Raw genomic sequence first — 15,200 nt, 5'->3', positions numbered from 1 at the left:
CTGCGTGTCCGGAGCCTGTGCTCCGCAACGGGAGAGGCCACAACAGTGAGAGGCCCACGTACCGCAAAAAAAAAAAAAAAAAAAAAACAAGACAGTGTCATACAGAGTGACGTCAGAAAGAGAAAAACAAATATCATATATTAACACATATATGTGGAACCTAGAAAATGGTACAGATGAACCAGTTTGCAGAGCAGAAATTGAGACACAGATGTAAAGAACACACGTATGGACACCAAGAGGGGAAAGTGGCGGGGGGTGGGGGTTGTGGTGTGATGAATTGGGAGATTGAAAAAAAATAATAAATAAATAAATAAAGACCATAGGTTCAAGGCCCAATCTGGGTTGCACAATTTCAGTGGGAAACCCCACATTTGTAGTCAGCTGAGCAGAAATGTGGGGTAGCCTGGGCAACCCATTTGTGGCTGGTGTCTGACGTAGGGTAGCCTGGTGGGACAGAGGGGTATGAGCTAACTCTGATAGTATCAGAGTTGAATTGAATTCTTGGATACCTAGATGATGCCGGAGAGTTGGAGAATTGGCTGTTGATGTTGGAAAAGACACCATGTATTTGGTGTCAAGGAGGATACAAACTTCAAAACTGCCTACTGTGTGGAACTGGGCAAACCACAAAATTATTCTTAACCGCAGTTTCCTCATTTATGAGCTGTGCATAATGTTTCCTTTGCAAGGTTATTGTACAACTCAGAAAAATTATACAGCAACCTCAAATAAACCTTGACTTTCATAGGTTAAAAAATAAAAAAATAAAAAAATAAAATGCCCATCGCTAATCATCAGGGAAATTCAGATCAAAGCCACAATTAGATATCACCTCACACATGTGAGCAAAAGAACAGTAGATACCAAGTGTTGGTGAGAATGTGGAGAAAAGGGAACCCTCATAGACTGTTCGTGGGAGTGTAAATTAGTACAGCCATTATGGAAAACATCATGGAGATGCCCCCCAAAATTAAGAATATAATTACCATGCAATCCAGAAATCCCACTTCTAGGTATATATACAAAAGGCATGGGGTCAGCATCTTGAAGAGATATCTGCACTCCCAAGTCATTGCAGCATTATTCACAGTGGCCAAGATATGGAAACAAGCTAAGTGTCAATGGATGAATGGATAAAAGAAAACGGGGTGTATATATATGCAATAAAATATTACTCAGGCATAAAAAAATATAATCCTGCCATTTGTGACAACATGGATGACCCTAGAGGCCATTGTCCTAAGTAAAATAAGCCAGACACAGAAAGACAAACACTGTATGATTTCACTTATATGTGGAATCTAGAAAAGTCAAAACTCATAGAACCAGAGAATAGAACAGTGGCTGCCAGGGTTTGGGGGTGAGGGGAATGGGGTGATGTTGGTCAAAAGGTATAAACTTTCAGTTGTAAGATGGTAAGTTCTGGGGATCTAATGTACAGCATTGTGACTACAGTTAATAATACTATACTGTATACTGGAAACGTACTAAGATAGTAAATTTTCAATGTTCTCACCACAAAAAAAAAAAAATCAAAAATTGGTAACTATGTGAGGTGATGGCTGTGTTAATTAATTTGATTTTGGCTATCCTTTCACAATATATACATAGAATAAATCATCACATTGTACAACCTTTAAAAAGGATTATAAATAGATTAAGGTTATTTTAATTATCATAAGAATTTTTGATTACTTAAGAAATACCCATTTACATACGATTAATGATATTGATTTCAAATTATTCCTATTTAGTGACATTTTCTTGCGCTTTGTTACTCTGTCTTGAAGTACTGCCAAAGAATGTACGTCAAAATAGAGAATGTAATTTTTTCAGTCTTTCTTTAAATCAGATTTTAACTAATTCAGACATCTTTCCCGATTAGTTTAATTTGTGAGGCTGACATCTATGATGTCACATACAAGACCTGGGTTCTTCTACTGAATACTTCTCATCATAGACAGCAATCTTGGTAGAATAATTAGGGAATATTATATAACGTTAATGATTCTAGACTCAAAACCCTATTCTGCTACTTACTAGCTAAAGGTAAGTTACTCTACCTCTTTGTGCCTCAGTTTCCACAACTATAAAACGGAGATTAACAATAACATCTATTTTTAGAGGGTGTAGAGAGAATTAACGTTAGTTAATGGGTATAATGTGTTTAGTATACTACCTAGCATGTAGCAATGGCTTTATAAAGGTTCATTGCTATAAGAATCACAATTGAATCACTAATTTTTTTAGATATATTTTCTCTATATTAAAGATATTATTTTTATATTACAATTACCAATAATTAATATACTAATAACTGGTATTTATATAAATAATACAACAATCTTTAAAGAAGGTATAAGAGAAAAGTGAACTTTCTAAGCCATGGTACTTGTGAAATTTACTTTTAAATTTTAAAGAATTTTTAGGTCCCAAAGTAATAAGTATCATTTTGAGGTGCACAATGAAAGAACAATAAAAAATGCTTATTGATTGACCTGTAAGCGAACACATAATCTTTCTTCTCTGACACATTTTGTACATTTCTCTGACCTATTTTTCCTATTCATTTTTCTTTCCTCATTCTTATGTCTTCATACACTTTTAATATATACAGTTTTCTTTGTCAATTAAACCTCAATAAAGCTGGAAAAAGAAAATGCTCTCTCGGCTGAGTTGCTGGACTGGACCACTTCATTGGTTCACACTACCTGTTATGAGGATGGGCAACCAACAGCAGCTGCTACAGATGCCTTCTGGTTTATTCTCCTCCCATAAAAATGTATGAAGCTTAACTGTAAAATTTTCTTTATTAAAAAATTGTCTGTTTCTCTGGCACCGGCACATTATTCAACATCCTTATGATGCAATTAAACCTGAATTTTTGAAGCCTACTTTTCCTACAAACCATGGTCTAACTAAGCCCTCCGTTCCTTGGCAACTTCATATTCAGGGATGATATGACCACATGGTCATGCCCCCCCTCAGTGCCAGTCACTTCCACGTTTCCAACCTGTTCCTCCTTGGCGTTCAGAATCAAGTTCTGGACGTCCATTCTCTTGATTGCTTCCTTGCTATTCTGAGAGGTGAAATTAGCAGCAAAGCTAGTTGAGCGTTCATGAACTGCTTCGTTTTTAGCAGAACAAGACTACCAGAAGTTATATTTACCAGTCTCTGTGCCTCTGTTTCAATTTATACTTGGAAAATATTGGCCACGTCTTCTATCTTACCCGGCGTTCTATAGCAAGCTCCTTTAATCGTAGAAGTCTCGTTTTGCTCTCCTGTCATTCATATACAAATGCTTATCATTCTCCACTTTCTGGATTCTTTTGGAAAGATATAGTATCTTGAAATTCAGTGCTATTACTACCACACCCCTCTTTTGCTGTACAAATGTACACATACTCATAAATATATACACACAAAACAAAACGACCAGAGCTGCTTATTTTAAACAAAGTATTGTTTTAAAAACTGTGAGACTGGCCATGCATTGATGATTGTGGAAGCTAGGTGACCCCTACATGGGGCTTCATTATACTATTCTCCCTACTTTTGAATATATTTGGAAATTTCAATAATAAAAATACTCTTTAACTATTTGTAAAATTATTAGGTTATTTATTTATTCACCAAACATCCATTTTATGAAATGCTGCTAAACAGTAATATGAAGATTAACACATGATCTCTATCTAGGGTTACCAAATAAAATACAGAATGCCTGCCCTGTCAAATTCGAATTTCAAATAAACAACAAACAATAGGTTTTCAGTATATTTAAGATATTTATTGTCTCAGATTTCTGGAGTTAAAGAGCATGAAATCAGTTTCACTAGATCAAAATCAAGGCGTTAGCAGGGCTGCATTCCTTCCCAAGGCTCTAGGGGAGAATCTGTCCCTTACCTCTTTTAGCTTCTAGTGGCTTTCAGCATCCCTTGGCTTGTGGCCACATCACTCGAATCTACAAGGCCGACATCTTCAAATCTCTGTCTGCTCGACCTTTACATTGCCTTCTCTCCTGTGCGTGTGTTAAATCTCTCTCTGCCTATCTCTTATGAGGACACTTGTAATGGCATTTACAGCCTGTCTGGATAACCCATCTCAAGATCTTTAACTTAATCACATCTGCAAGGATCCTTTTTCCAAATAAGGTAACATTTGAGGGTTCCAGGAATTAGGACCAGATACCTTTGGGGGTCATCGTTCAGCCCACCACAGGAGCCATGATTGACATCTATCAGGGAACACTGGAAAAACAGAGAAGGAGTTGACAGTTCAACTTGAAAGGAGATGGAAAAAAAGCAGATGCCAAGAAAGGTTTTCTAAATGAGTGATGCCAGAGGGTATAAATAAATAAAGCAGTAGTGATAATAACAACCAGTAATCAGACCAACCATAACAGACATTATGTATAAATAACCACTACAGCCTACCAGGGAGTGCCAGTTGAGCATCAGTCTTGCTAACAGGTATAATGTTGGAGGCTTGCTACAGGAGAATAAATAAGCAGCAGCAACTGAATGACAACCATTCTTTACACATGGTTCCTGATATACCACTTAGGGAGGCAGGAAGGCAGAAACACCTGTTCCATGTAGTTTGTGGAGTATCCCCACACCTCCTATCTCACTTCCAGTCTTTTTTTTTCTTTCTATGTCTTCTGCATTGCCCTTCAAAACTTCCCCAACACTTCAACTACTTTTTTCACCTCAATGTACTCAAAATTTTTACTCAATTATTTACTAAATAATTTTCATTTTATTATTTTCATAAAAATAAAGTGCTTTGTGTCAAAAAAAATTCTAGCAATATAGAGGTCTATAAAGTAATATTTCCCTCTCCTCCAACTAAACCCACTTCCCAGAGATGAGCACATCAACAGATATATCAAGACCTTATCTATGTATATATAACCATGTATATATTTAAGTAAATAGGAAAGAGCAATCGTTTAGCTGTTGGCAGAAAGTGATAATCAAAACAATGCTACCTCAGCCCATTATGCTCCCAAGAAAGCAGCAAGTTATATGCTCCTGCTTGTTATATGCTTTGGATCCAATCCCACAGGAAATATCTCTAATTCACAAAATATTTATTTTATAGTGGCATCCTAACAGAGGATTGGCAATAAGGCAAGAATTAAAACATCAACAACAATAATTTCCCCTAATCTCCCCCTAAACTTTTCACCCCAAAAGCCTTCTTGCTTGTTGCACAGGCACCTCAAATATAAATTATCTAAAATTGAACTTACTGTCTTCCCTAGGAAACCTGATACTCCTAGCGTTTTCCATCTAATCCAGTGGCCAAGCCAGAAACCAGGGAGTCACCCTTTTCCCCCACATTGTATATCCAGAAAGCTACCAAAGTCCCAAAGAGGGATTATAATATCCTAGATTAGTGAGCTCCTGCTTATCTCTCTGGCTTCATCTCACACCCTCACAATCTGGTCTCAAACCATCATGTTCACATTTTTTCATTTTCTTAAGAGTGTATGCTTACCCACGCTGGGACTTTGTATGGGCTGTTTCTTCTAAAAAGAGTTTTCTCTCTCCTTGCTTAGCTAACTCCTATTAAATTGATAGGTCTTAATTTAGCCATCAGTTTCCCCAGGAGGTCTCCCCCCTGATTCTTCTGGTCTGAGTTAGGGGTCTCTTTTCTGTTCTATCTCAGCATCCTGTGCTTTCTGTCACTTATTAATACTTAGCAATTATAACTGCCTATTCATTTGTCTTTCACCACCACTAGACCACAGGATCAGTTCACCTTTGTATTATCAAAGTATTATCAAATACTACCTAGCCTAGTAATGGGGACACAACGGGATCTCAATAAATACTTGTTAAATAGACGGAACTAAATAGGTAGAAAGAGCAATGCTGATCCCAGTAGCAAAGGTACTGTACATTTTTGTTCAGGGAGGCAGTTCAATGCATGGCTTCAGTGTAATAAACAAAATGGCAGCATGATTGTTTACAGCATTTTGTTGACTTGGGCATAAGACAAATAAACCCAAACACCACCACCCCGCCCCCTCGCAGATAAGCCCATTCTCCTATAGGAAGAAAACCAGACTGTGATTCAGCTGCAAATTTTTTTCCACCTTATCTTTCTGAATTTATACAGAAAGGAAGAGCAGTAATGTAACAGCAGAGTTGACTGATTCCTGCATGTTTCTGCCATTATCATGGTCCAGTGAACAGTCCTCAGCTTTGCAGGCTCAGAAGCTCAATTTTATTATTTCCCTCAAAAGTGGAAAGTCACTCAGGCAGACTTTCTCAACAGGGGTTTTTCATCTGAACACAGAATACAGAAAATTATATGAGAGATTATTTCTCAATTCTCCCAAGGATGGCAAATAATTACTACCATTCTAGATGCAAAGAGAAGTTAATTCATCACATGCAATGGACGCCTAATAACCATTAGGGCTTATTTCACTCCCAGAATTCCAGAGGGCTTGAATCCCATGAAGTAAACTATATATATATATATATATATATATACACACACACAGTTTATACATATATATGTATACATGTGTGTAGGTATGTACATGTATGTATTATATTTACTAATTGGTAAAAGAAAATACATGTGTCACAAAAACTAGAATATAGTATCTAGTTATAATGTGGCTAATTATACTAATTATAATGTGGCTTGAAAAATATGGACTCTAGAGCCAAAAGGATTAGATGTTTTTAAGGATTCATTCATTAAGCTATCATATTTTGGTGACTCAGCTTCCATCCTTAGAGGGATAAGAGAGTGTGAGCTCTTTGAGAGAAGGAACAACATTTGTCTTGGCTTCCCTTTTTATTGAAATTTGAACTCCTAATAATTAACATAGTGCACGGTACACACTCCATTTCATTAATGGATAGATGAATAAGTTGTATTGTAATACTTCCTGGATTATATTCTAATGATATTTCATTTCATATATGAAATGTGAATTCTTGCTCATTCATTTAAAAAGCGCCTACTATGTGCTTGAAGCCTAGACAGGTTATGCATTATACATCATTTCTTTAGGATTAATCTACCACTTCACATCCATTAGGATGACATTAACAACGACAACAAAAAAACCAGAAATAACAAGTATTGGCAAGGATATAGAAAAATTGGAACCCTTGCGCACTGCTGGTGGGAATGTAAAATGGTGCAATCACTATGGAAAATTTGGGGATTCCTCAAAATATTATAAATATAACTATCATTTGATCCAGTAATTCCACTTCTTGGTATATACTCAAAAGAATTGAAAGCAGGGACTTGAACAGATATTTATACACCTATGTGTCTATAAAAGCATTATTCACAATAGCCAAGAGATGGAAGCAACCCAAGTATCCATTGACAGAGGAATGGCAAAACAAAATGTGATATATACATACAATAGAATATTATTCAGCCGCAATAAGGAAGGAAATTCTGACACATGCTACAATATAGATGAACATTGAAGACATTGTGGTAAGCAAAATAAGCCGGTCACAAAAGCACAAATACTGTATGATTCCACCCATGAGGTCTCTAGAATAGGCAAATTTATAAAGGCATAAAGTAGAATGGTGGTGACCAGGGGCTGGGGGTGGTGGGGGTGGGGAGTTATTGTTTAATGGGTATAGAGTTTCAGTTTTGGAAGAATAAAAAGTTATAGAGGGAATTGCCTGCCGGTCCAGTGCTTAGGACTCGGCGCTTTCAATGCCAAGGGCCGAGCCAGGTTCAATCCCTGGACAAGGAACCAAGATCCCACAAGTTGCTTAGCGAGGTTAAAACAAAAAAAAAAAGTTCTAGAGATGGATGTTGGTGATGAATGCACAACACTGTGAATGTATTTAATGTCACTAAACTGTACACTTACTTAAAAATGGTTAAAATAGTAAAGTTTATATTATATGTATTTTACCACATTTTTTAAAAGATTAATACAGTTGTCATTTCTGATCCTGTCCCTGAATCTTGACATCTATCTTACTTTAGCATCTGTGGCTCTTGTTCATCTTTCATAGAGAATAACAGTAACCCACCTTACCTGAGCACTGGGAAAAATCTTGGATCACTTCACCCTGGAATGAAGGCCTCGTTATCATCATGTCAAGTTTCTAAACGATATAGCCAAAGATGAGGCTCCTGGGAATTGGAACTAATTGGATTTGCACTGCTTGAAGTTAGAGCAGGGGTCATGAAGGGGATACAGTGGAGAATGGTAATCTCAATTGTATTTAAAGGCAATGTCCACAGATGGCTTCTGTAGTAGCCCAACATGCTCTGTCCCCACTTCAGTTATTCTGCAGTTTAGTCTCCAAAGAAATCCGAAGGAAGTGGAATTGAATTTGTAGGGAGACAGGGAGGGAAATAAGACATGTAGCATGTACCATATACTGCCATTGGTGCTTGACATTCATTATTTCATCTGATTCTTATAACAAACATATTATTATACTCATTTCATAGACGGCCAAATTAAGGCTCAGAGCAATTAGTATTTCCCAAAGTCATTTGCCTGCAAGTCCTAGGACTAGGATTCAAACTTGACTATTTTCTAATTCGTATAGCCCAGGATCATTTTATTGTTCTGTCTCACAGTTGCCTATAGAGTCAATTTCTGCCATTGGCTCCTCCTTGGAAAGTGCTATGTTACCCTGAAATAAAAAATCTATATCCAAACTTTTATGCTGGCAGGCAAATAAGGCTCCTGGCAGCAAGTTCATTCTTTGATGAAAGCACTTAAGAATTGATTCCCAGCTAGAATAATTAGAGGCAACAGAAGAAAGTGCTTCTTACCCCTGCATTCAGTACCTCCCTTGGCTCAAGAGGAAAACAGCCACCAACTCATATTGATGAAAGTTTAAATTCAGGCTTGGATATTGTACTCCCCTACAAGCATTCTAGACCTTGTACACTTAATTATATTTAAATTGCATTTTCAGGAGTATTTCTTATGGGATTGATTTTACTTTATTGGCTAAGAATAAGCAAAGCAATAAACAAACAGGATAACTATATACTGTTTTTATTACTCATTTAAGTAATTGAATATCTTCCAACAAGTGACCTGCTCCTCTTCCAGACAACAGCAGACTTGTCTATCAAAATACTGCATTAAATACATCAAATTCTTATCAATGAAATCTTACTACACAGCAATTCATTTTATGACTTCCAAGTTAGAAATCTACACAAATAAACTCTTAACTGCATGAAAACTTTCCAAAGGATTTTCATGACCTTTTATGGCCTGTCCTAAAATGAAATCCACTTTTGTCATAGAAGCACTTCAGAGTCTCCTGCATTGTTAATATATCTTCCAACACATTGGATTGCGGTGGGGGAAATCAACAATTCGTTATTCCACAAACCCCACCAATGAAATGCGATGAAACCCGATGGGGTTGGGAAGGCAGGGGAGCTGCTAGTTACTCAATGGAGGAAATTATCTCATTTCCATCTGAGCTTCAGTTTTCTCATCTATGAAAGATGGAATTGAGCAAAATCATCTCTAATTATATTCCAGTCTTTGAGCTTCTATGATTTGGTTATTCAGCAATGTGATAAACCAAAATACAATACAGTTCCTATCTAATTTTTAATAACTAATGGCATGATGAGATAAAACTCTTAACAAAGGGTTTGCAGGGTAAATAATAATGATAAAAACTACTTGTCATAAATACTTTTCTAAGTTATTACAGTATAACTAATATGCCTATAATATAATTAAATTCTTTGAACAAAATATAAATAATATTCCAGGCTTTCACATCAATAATCTTGATATGAACGATCTTAACACCTTAACTTTTGGTTCGTTTGTGACTTGTTTAAATTTCTTGGGCAAAATAATTTAATAAATGGCACCAAAAGATAAAAAATTAATTTGAAGATTTTTTTATATTTTTAATACTTTTAGGTTCTTAACTCTAAAAATTGAAGTTCTTTTTAAAGTAAACCACACTGTTGTGGTTTTATTTTATAATTTTGGATCAAAAGGGATGAGTTCAAGTTATCCAAAAAAAAAAATCTAGTTTTGAGGTAACAGATGGTAAGTTTAAAAAGAATGCACTCTTTTCCAAGTGTTCTATAATAAGCATGTATCAAATTTATAATAAAACAAAAACAAAAGAATAGCATACCATGCAAATAAAATTCACATTCTCCTTTATATCAGGACAAAACTTTTCTATTTCTCTCCTTCCTTTTGGCCCTTCATTTCTCTACATTTGTAAAATAGTAGCAAATCAACTAAGCAGGGAAGGTAGAAAATTATATGATGTATAGCATCTATACGTTTCTAACGTTTCTTGTCGCAAACCAAATATTTTTTTTCTGCTGCAGTTAGCATAAAGTATAAATTTTTGTGAGACTCAAAGTAAATACCAAACACCTAAGATGACCGTCCACCTAGTAGCCAATCTATGGTCATCAACAACACTGAACAATGTAGACTATCATCTATTTTTCATGCTAAAAGGATTCAAATTCCAATGCAATAAACCTGTATATAAGAATGTTTTGAAGGGCTTCCCTGGTGGTGCAGTGGTTAAGAGTCCACCTGCCAATGCAGGGGACATGGGTTCAAGCCCCGGTCCGGGAAGATCCCACATGCCACGGAGCACGTGGGATCTTCTAAGCACGTGAGCCACAACTACTGAGCCTGCATCCTAGAGCCCACGAGCCACAACTATTGAGCCCAGGAGCCACAACTACGGAAGCCCGCATGCCTAGAGGCCATGCTCCGCAACACGAGAAGCCACCGCAATGAGAAGCCCGCGCACCGCAAGTAAGAGTAGCCCCCGCTCGCCGCAACTAGAGAAAGCCCACGCGCAGCGACGAAGACCCAACAGAGCCTAAAATAAATAAATAAATAAATAATGTTTTCGAGTCATTCAAATGTTGATTGTTATTAGGTCCAATTCCGATATCCTAACAGAAGCAAAATTTACCTCACTGCCTACTGAAAAGGGAACTCTGTCAGGACGTGTTGAAGAATAAAATGAATGAGGTTTGGGGCTTCCCTGGTGGCGCGGTGGTTGCGCGTCCGCCTGCCGGTGCGGGGGGGGCCGGGTTCGCGCCCCGGTCTGGGGGGATCCCGGTTCCCCGGGGCGGGCTGGGCCCGTGAGCCGTGGCCGCTGGGCCTGCGCGTCCGGAGCCTGTGCTCCGCAGCGGGAGAGGGCGCGGCGCGGGGAGGCCCGCGTACCACAAAAAAAAAAAAAAAAAAAAAAAAAGAATGAGGTTTATGTTCTCAAAAAGTAGTTATCAACATCCAATAATTACACAACATATTATAATGTTATTATCAATTTGTCCTTTAAAGAACCAGCTACATGACAAATACATATGTATTCCCTTTATTTCTGTCATTTATGAAGATTAAGATATTTGGAAGTTCTATCTAGGTAGATTCTAATGTTTTCAATTCTGATAGCTAACCACGTACAGGCAGCTCTAGAGGTAAGAGGTTTTCTTTACTTCCACTTTGATTTTCCAACACATGCCTATCTTCAAAAATCTACAGCTTGACCTTGTTCCTTCAGATTTAAGAAAACTGAGATCATCTGGCCAAGCCTCTCCTAGCTTGAGGATCCCCTCTAAAACTTTCCTGACAAATGGCAACCAGTTTCTATTTAAACACTCCAAACACAGCGTTCTCCTGTTTTGTTTGTGTCCCCCCAAAATTCATATGCCAAAGCCCTAACTCCAATGCGGCTGAGACGGAGCTGCTAAGGAAGCAATTAAAATTAAATGATGTCATAGGGGCCCTGATCTGACAGGAATTAGTGTCCTCATAAGAAGAGACACCAGAGTACTCACTCATTCTCTCTCTCCCTCTCCCTCCATATATGTACTGAGGAAATACCATGTGAGGACATAACAAAAAGGCAGCCATCTGCAAGCCAGGAAAAGAGCTCTCACTAGAAACTCAATCAGCCAGAACCTTGACCTTGGAGTTCTAGCCTCCAGAACTGTGAGAAAATAAATTTCTCTTGCTTAAGCCACCTAGGCTATGGAATTTTGTTTTAGCAGCAGACTAATACACCTTGCTTCACAGGGTGGCCAATTCCATGCTCAAACAACTCCAAGTGTTGGAAAGTTCTTATTTTAAGCAGAAATCTGCTTTCTGCAGCTTCTACCCGATAATCCAACGTCTGCCTTCTGGAGCTACATGAAATAAATTTAACCCATGTTCTCAATTTAAAAAACGATTACATGAAGAGTCCCCAATATTTTAACAACTCTTCTCTATCCTTTAGCCTCTTACTTAGACATACTCCAATTTACCAAGACTCTCTTTAAAATGTGGCAGCTAGAAAGACTCCTTAAGTACTCCATAAATATGAATAATAAGGGGCACGATACTTTGCTAAATTAGTCCTAAATTTTCCTGAGGAAAAGCTACTCTCTAAAAACCCCTCTAAAAAGGGGTTTTTTTTAAACTCTCTAAAAAGAGGAAGGGAACTTCAGTAGATGAGACCACGTATCTATGAAGAAAAACCTTCTGTAAGGTCCCCTCTGCTGGAAATCTAGTCAGCTGGCTCAGAAATCAACAAGATAGACTTCAAGATCAACTGGTTGGAGACCTGATACTTCATGAAAATAAATGAGTACATCATTGAGGACAGATTATTTCTATTTACCTCAAGGTCACTGTGGACAAAGAATCCATTCATTCCTTCTCACCAGTAAAATTCATGTATTTTTTATCACCTTTCTTATGTCCAAAATGTCTACATTAGTCTTCTCTTAATCACTCTCTTTTTTTCCATAGGGATAAACTAGTTAGTCCAATGCACATTTATGTAAACTACTATATTAGAAGAGCAAATAAGCCTAGTCCTTTGGCGCCTGGGGAACTCCTCAGTGAATCCCTTGCTGTCACCATCTTGGGTAACCCTCTGGCATTGCTTCCAAGGACCAAAGAGAGGGAGATTTTTTTTTTTTTTTGGCTACGTTGGGTCTTCGTTGCTGCGTGTGGGCTTTCTCTAGTTGCAGCGAGTGGGGGGTTACTCTTCGTTGTGGTGCACGGGCTTCTCATTGTGGTGGCTTCTCTTGTTTGGGAGCACAGGCTCTAAGCACGTGGGCTTCAGTAGTTGTGACTTGCAGGCTCTAGAGCTCAGGCTCAGTAGTCGTGGCGCACGGGCTTAGTGGCTCCGTAGCATGTGGGATCTTCCCAGACCAGGGCTCGAACCCGTGTCCCCTGCATTGGTAGGCGGATTCTTAACCACTGCGCCACCAGGGAAGTGCCGAGAGGGAGATTTTTGCCTTCAAGTCCTGCACCTTTTGGTTCATGTCCTCTCCCATCCTTTTTTTCTTTTTCTCTAGCTTATTCCAACTATTGTGCTTTTCTTGTAAATATGTCACATCTGAATTGTCAAAAAATTACTTTGAATACTAACTGCTGTGGTCCACAACACAGAGATCAAAAGCACAGATTTACTAATGCCATTTGCAGCAATGTAGTTGGACCTAGAGATTATCACACTAAGTGACGTAAGTCAGACAGAGAAAGACAAATACCATATGATATCACTTATAAGTGGAATCTAAAAAACAGTACAAATGAACTTATTTACAAAACAAAAACAGACTCACAGACAGAAAACAAACTTACGGTTACCAAAGGGGAAGGAGGGAAGGGATAAATTGGGAGTATGGGATTAGGAGATACAAACTACCATATATAAAATAAACAACAAGGATTTGCTGTAGAGCACGGGCAATCGTATTCCATATCTTATAATAAACTATAATGGAAAAAAAAAAGAATATAAATATATACATATACATGTATAAACAAACTGCTTTGCTGTACACTTGAAACTAACACAATATTGTAAAGCAACTACACTTTAATTAAAAAATAAACAAAAAAGCACAGATTTACTAGAGTATAAAGGACATAGGGGATGTAAACCACACACACCTGAGTAAATCATTGGTGAGATCTAAAGAATTCAGTAATCTTTGTTGTCCTTGTTAGTGCATGTTGCTTCTCCCCACACCTCCAAGCCCAGAATAAATTCAACTCCAAATTTAATAAATATTTTTATTTTTGCATTCTTACAGACTGTTGAAAAAGTCATTCCTCTCTAGGCCCTTCACTTTCTTGGTCTCAAATCATCACTGTGCTCCGTGATGATCCACTAAAAATTCAAAGATGGAAGATATCAGTAGACTGCAATATTTGGGGCAGGCTTTGCCTACCTAACTCATTAATATTTCAGCTTGGTAAAATCAGAATATGTGTAAATTCATAGGGAACACCCTATGGATAAGAGAATAAGTGTCAACAAAGGCAGAGAGGTAGAAACACCTTAGACATGTCTTGGACATAGCAGTCCCAGGGTCACACAGAAAATCTCATTCTTCTCACTGAAACTGCCTACCCATGACAGTGGTGCTAATTTTTCTTTACTCAGAAATGGCCACTGAGTAAACCAGAGTGGGCCTGACCCAAGGGCAGCAACTCCACAGTCTTTACTCATGGGGTGGCCCAATTCAAAGGACTCTTCCTACTGGAGCAGTGGAAATTAGTCCAATCAGACTATCTCCCGCCAGAATTTATACTGGAGAATGCAGAGAAGGTTGAACAGCGGGGAGAAAAATAGAGAGCAATCACCCAGAAAGACATGAGAAAACAAAGTCTAGGTCCTTGGTATTTACAATAAACCCCTTTTATCTTAAGATTACCTGAATGAATCTCCTCCTTAAAACAACAAAAAGCCTAGTGCAATATATTTTAGGAACAGGCAATACACAGGTCTACCCTGATGAAGGGTTTATCCAGGGAACAGCAAAAGGTAAATTCAGAATAGTAGATTAAGGTCTTCACTTGTGAAGAACTTTGAATACTAGCTTATATTTTTCTTTCTTTTTTATGTAATCTTACTTTCACTTTGCCATTGCACATTTGGCAAAACTTTAAAAAAAAACAGGGCTTCCCTGGTGGCGCAATGGTTGAGAGTCTGCCTGCTAATGCAGGGAACACGGGTTCGAGCCCTGGTCTGGGAGGATCCCACATGCCGCGGAGCGACTAGGCCCGTGAGCCACAACTACTGAGCCTGCACGTCTGGAGCCTGTGTTCCGCAACAAGAGAGGCTGCGATAGTGAGAGGCCCGCGCACCGCGATGAAGAGTGGCCCCCGCTTGCCACGACTAGAGAAAGCCCTCGCACAGAAACGAAGA

The 15,200-nt window shown here is 38.2% G+C and overlaps 1 protein-coding gene across 1 annotated transcript in view; it reads right to left on the bottom strand.

Moving 5' to 3' along the window:
• The window catches only part of ANK2 (ankyrin 2), a 689,964-nt gene that overhangs the window by 593,788 nt on the left and 80,976 nt on the right, over positions 1-15,200 (bottom strand). The window lies entirely within an intron of this gene.

The sequence above is a fragment of the Physeter macrocephalus genome, chromosome 7, assembly GCF_002837175.3.
Source record: "Physeter macrocephalus isolate SW-GA chromosome 7, ASM283717v5, whole genome shotgun sequence".
Lineage (NCBI taxonomy): Eukaryota > Metazoa > Chordata > Mammalia > Artiodactyla > Physeteridae > Physeter > Physeter macrocephalus.
Note: the sequence above shows the minus strand (reverse complement) of the source record. Positions and strands in the feature narration are given on the sequence as shown.